Source organism: Coregonus clupeaformis, unplaced genomic scaffold, assembly GCF_020615455.1.
Source record: "Coregonus clupeaformis isolate EN_2021a unplaced genomic scaffold, ASM2061545v1 scaf6007, whole genome shotgun sequence".
NCBI lineage: Eukaryota > Metazoa > Chordata > Actinopteri > Salmoniformes > Salmonidae > Coregonus > Coregonus clupeaformis.
The window spans coordinates 6195-11911 of record NW_025539461.1 but is presented as its reverse complement, the minus strand read 5'-3'; the positions used below and the strand labels follow the sequence as shown (position 1 = coordinate 11911).

Here is a 5717-nt window from a genome sequence, read left to right as displayed (position 1 = left end):
TTGAAAAGCATTATCTTCCTCTGCAGGAGCAGCCTCTATTGTAAGGACATCAGAAATATTAATAAAGCTTAAAGCACATTGTTTTGATCATAATTAATACAGCCAAAATCCTTAATGCAGCATTAACTATAGGAATACTGTATGTCATCTGAAATGAAGGTACCAGTGACTAGAGCCAAAATGTTACAATGCATTCTATGAAACTAGTATATATGACATAGGAATATAGATTATTTCAACCCTGAAGAAAACGGAATCTCTAGCTGTATAATATACATATCTTGATAATACTATTATTAATGGAACAGTATACATGCAGTTCACAGCACATGGGAAGCATTACCTTCCTCTGCTGGGACTTCAACCTCGACTGATGAGTGGACAGAGGATTGATTAGTGGTTCAATATAAGGCAATGAGTTGGTAGAAGTTGGCCCTAACCACTGACCTAGGGTCAGATATTGTTTAAGGATAATAATGATTATGATTTAGAATTGGGGTTGGGTGATCTGAACCTAGATCTGTAGTCAGGGCCACTTCTACGATAAGATCAAGGCAAAATGTTTATTACACCATCAAACTGGTATGAAACTATTTTTCATACATAACGATCGGATTGGATCAAGTTGTTTGAATCTGATTCAGTATCAGTATGATTTCCATACGGTACATACAAACCTTTCATGCAACTTTTGTCAGAACATTGAAAACCATTCTAGAGTGAACAACACATTCTGTTTATGGAATGGAGAGTGCATGGTGTAATATCTGTTTAGCTATTGGATGGAATATGGAGTCGGACACATGAAAAGGGTATAAGTCTCATACACATGGATTGGATGTCCATGTAAGCATATACCATAAAGACAGAAGGGGAGGAAACCAGTATACAAATGATATGCATATTCCACATTTTTATCTTGACAGACAAATGTAGACATAGCATATGAAATTTCACATTAAAAAAATATATAATTTAACGTATATTTTGATCAGGTACACGAAGCATGCTTTTTTAAATTCATGGATAATTGTTTAAGCAATAATGATTGGTCTATATCAGGCCTTGACAATGTCACAAGAAGCACAATAGACTTGCTACAGTATATCTATCATGCACTCAAACAAACAATGTCTAAGTAATGCACCAAGCCATACAAAGCTTTTACCTTCCTCTGTGGGGGTTTCTGTGACTGCGCAGACATAGGTTAAGACATAGGTTAAGACATAGGTTAAGTTAGCTCAGCAATGTATTTGCAATATAGCTAATATAGTCAATCTTAGCAATATATGTGCAATTGAGTGTACAAAACATTAAGAACACCGTCCTAATATTGAGTTACACCCCCATTTGCCCTCAGAACAGCCTCAATTCGTCAGGGCATGGACTCTACAAGGTGTCGAAAGCGTTCCACAGGGATGCTGGCCCATGTCGACTCCAATGCTTCCCATAGTTGTGTCAAGTTGGCTGGATGTCCTTTGGGTGGTGGGCCATTCTTGATACACATGGGAAACTGTTGAGCGTGAAAATCCCAGCAGCGTTGCAGTTCTTGACACTCTCAAACCGGTGCGCCTGGCACCTACTACCTTACCCCGTTCAAAGGCATTTTAATATTTTGTCTTGCCCATTCACCCTCTGAATTCACTCCTCCCCTTTATCTACACTGAGTCTCCTCCCCTTTATCTACACTGATTGAAGTGGATTTAACAGGTGACATCAATAAGGGATCGTAGGTTTCACCTGGATTTACTTGGTCTGTTCCTAATGTTTTGTACACTCAGTGTATAGCGGCTTTAAGCATATTTAGTTTAGCCAAAAAGTAATAATCAATTCTCAAATTCTTACTGTACCTTCCTCCCTGAAAAGAAAACAAACAAAAACATGAGACATTTTGTTGAAAGGCGTTGTTTCGAATAACATTTTAATTACTAAATACACTGTAGTGTCGGCTATAGTTGATGAAGTTTCTGAGATGACAAAGATAAATGGGCTATACGTACTCATTTTCTTCGTCTGCCATGTTTAGATTGGATTACCTGGACATGAGAGACAAGAGTACAGATGTTTTCTGTTTCACACAAATAAGCACGGGGAGAAGGAATATAGTGGTGAAATGACTGGGGCATGGCTGGATCGCAGAAATACTAGATAAAGATTGAGCCATTTTAATCTTTCCTCCCCACACAAATCTGTGTCTAAATTGGCACCTTATTCCTGATATAGTGCACTACTTTTGACCAGGGCTCTAGTGCACTATATGAGGAATAGGGACCATTTTAAACACACCCTAGTGACATTTTAATCTGTGGCACATAGAGATACACAGTACAGTAATATCTGATGTGTTTGAGTTTAATGTCTGTATGTGGAGTTCTTTCACCACTGGCACTGGCTGCCCTGAGGCCCTCAGCTCTAAACAGCTCCAAGACTAATCCTCAGCCATTTCCTCTTGGCATGGAGGGTCTCTCCTCTCTGCTTTATGGGCAGGATAACCTGATGTCTGGATAACACACTAACCATTACACTGGGACTGGGACTGCAATGGACACTTTGAGGGCCACATTTAATCATTTTTGCACCAGGCAGTAAAAGGCACTGTTACTTTCAAATACTTTATTTATAGATTTCCAGTTTAAGGCAAACAGAAAACAGTAAATTAAATGTTTTTATTTAATTTTTTACAACCACTGCCCTGCCATCCCAGTTGTAAATCAGTGCACTATATAAATGTGTTTAGTCCCTTCTAGAAATAGCAGGTGAACACTTTGCACAGGTGCTAAGGAATAGCAGATATCTCCCAGGTATGTACTGTCACTTTATTTAAACTCCAACTTATTATTTCAAGCTGACGGCCTTGTCATACCACATACGGTGCATTTTAGGGATAACCTGAAGGTTATCATTACTTTACAGACAGGAACAGATTCATGAGGTTATATAGTTCTTTATTTAACTAACAAATGTCAGAATGCTATTGTGTGGATTAATCATTTGAGATGACATCTTTTCGTTGAAAGATAAATAATCAGATCATAAAACTAGTGTCACTCCGTTGATATACAAAGGGGGTATTTTTAACAATAATAAAGCACAGTTCATCAGCAGGTGTTAGGTGCTCTTCCAGACAACGAAGTTGGCTGAGCTTATTGAGCGCCTGCATGCTCGTACTCACACACACACAGTAAATCAATGAATAACATGCAAGTCAATGCCAGCTATTTTGGAAAACAGGGTTTGGCCAGCCATCTAACGCTCTACATACAACACCCATCAACTCGACAGCTTTTAGCAATGTTCATTACATTTCCAAGGTGATCCCATTATAAAACTATCTATCAGAGGAGATGGGAGTCAATCGTAACATTGACCATATTTGCAATGAAGGTGAAACTGAAGCAACGCTAGAGGGCTGGATTAGAAAACCATTACTGTCCTCACCTCACTCATCCCTCCCTCCCTCCTTCCTGACCTCCCCCCTTTTCTATCCCTCCCTGTGCCCATCCTCTGACCTTACATGTCAATTCATGATAAGTGAAGTGTATTTGGGACACACTCCTATGCATAACATACATTTGGACTGAAGTAGCTAGCCTATAGTGTATTTCTTTAACACAGACGTCAACTCAGTTGAGGACATAGTGTCCCAGTCTGACTCCCAAATGGTTACAACAGAGAACTCTAGCTAAGAGACATGTGAAGGAGAATATAGACCATCTGTTTAAAGAGCTGTCTCAAAATGTATTAACTGAAATCCACCAAGAATTCACAGGCGATGAGACTTGTTTCTCTGTGGAATTAAATGTGTTTCTCTTTAATATGTGTGGTCGGTACTGGGCCTGGCTCGAGCGCTGGAATAACATGGTCTGACAGTGGCAGGAATGTTGCGGGTGCCGCTTTCAGCATTAACCAGCATTAAGTCAAAGCCCAAAGCATGCTAACACCCAGTTCCCCCTACAGAGGACTAGCTTAGCGCCCACTGACTGTCTGTCTCTGTCCAGTCTGGGCCATGAGAAGCAAATCAAACAAATGGAAAGAAACAGAATCCATAAACTTTTCTCTCTGGCATTGCCTGAAATGTATTAGTTCAGCATTTGTGAATGCAAAAAATATGATATGGTCCCTCTTGCCCAGATAACATTTATTCCACATCCCCAGTGCCCAGATTGACATGGGTAAGAAACAGGGGTCCAGCCCCAGAGCAGGCATTCATTCATGCATGCATCCCAGTAAAGTGTTACCGTTACAGTCAAGTCAGGGGTCACATTCAATAGCCTTACCTCCAAACCTCACGGGAAAGAGAGATGGTAAAGTAGTGCTGGACCGGTCTTATTCTTTGAGATCCAGAAACAGACAACTTCAATGAGACTCCAAGGCTCACATAATACAGCCCTGCCACCCATGTGACCACCTCTTATCTCTGATTGGCTAGGGCAGTGAAGTCTATTGTTAGAGATAGAGGAAGCCTAATATATATCTCAACCATTAAACAAGTAACAATGACTTAACCGTGGCTGATCTAATAGAGCCATAGTCATGTAATGTCATACTCACACAGACTATTAACATTAATTTGGTTCTGAGTTCCAAGTTACAGTGGGGGAAAAAAGTATTTAGTCAGCAACCAATTGTGCAAGTTCTCCCACTTAAAAAGATGAGAGAGGCCTGTAATTTTCATCATAGGTACACGTCAACTATGACAGACAAAATGAGATTTTTTTTTCCAGAAAATCACATTGTAGGATTTTTTATGAATTTATTTGCAAATTATGGTGGAAAATAAGTATTTGGTCAATAACAAAAGTTTCTCAATAATTTGTTATATACCCTTTGTTGGCAATGACACAGGTCAAACGTTTTCTGTAAGTCTTCACAAGGTTTTCACACACTGTTGCTGGTATTTTGGCCCATTCCTCCATGCAGATCTCCTCTAGAGCAGTGATGTTTTTTGGCTGTCGCTGGGCAACACAGACTTTCAACTCCCTCCAAAGATTTTCTATGGGGTTGAGATCTGGAGACTGGCTAGGCCACTCCAGTACCTTGAAATGCTTCTTACGAAGCCACTCCTTCGTTGCCCGGGCGGTGTGTTTGGGATCATTGTCATGCTGAAAGACCCAGCCACGTTTCATCTTCAATGCCCTTGCTGATGGAAGGAGGTTTTCACTCAAAATCTCACGATACATGGCCCCATTCATTCTTTCCTTTACACGGATCAGTCGTCCTGGTCCCTTTGCAGAAAAACAGACCCAAAGCATGATGTTTCCACCCCCATGCTTCACAGTAGGTATGGTGTTCTTTGGATGCAACTCAGCATTCTTTGTCCTCCAAACACGACGAGTTGAGTTTTTACCAAAAAGTTATATTTTGGTTTCATCTGACCATATGACATACTCCCAATCCTCTTCTGGATCATCCAAATGCACTCTAGCAAACTTCAGACGGGCCTGGACATGTACTGGCTTAAGCAGGGGGACATGTCTGGCACTGCAGGATTTGAGTCCCTGGCGGCGTAGTGTGTTACTGAAGGTAGGCTTTGTTACTTTGGTCCCAGCTCTCTGCAGGTCATTCACTAGGTCCCCCCGTGTGGTTCTGGGATTTTTGCTCACCGTTCTTCGGATCATTTTGACCCCACGGGGTGAGATCTTGCGTGGAGCCCCAGATCGAGGGAGATTATCAGTGGTCTTGTATGTCTTCCATTTCCTAATAATTGCTCCCACAGT

General features: G+C 40.8%; 1 non-coding gene across 1 annotated transcript; it reads right to left on the bottom strand.

Moving 5' to 3' along the window:
• Positions 1-343: 343 nt before the first annotated feature.
• LOC121543677 lies at positions 344-4382 on the bottom strand. The gene is made up of 4 exons (XR_006661114.1): positions 4278-4382; positions 2001-2036; positions 1851-1858; positions 344-370 (listed from the first exon to the last, which is right to left on the bottom strand). It is a non-coding gene; the product is annotated as an uncharacterized LOC121543677 (transcript).
• Positions 4383-5717: the final 1335 nt, after the last annotated feature.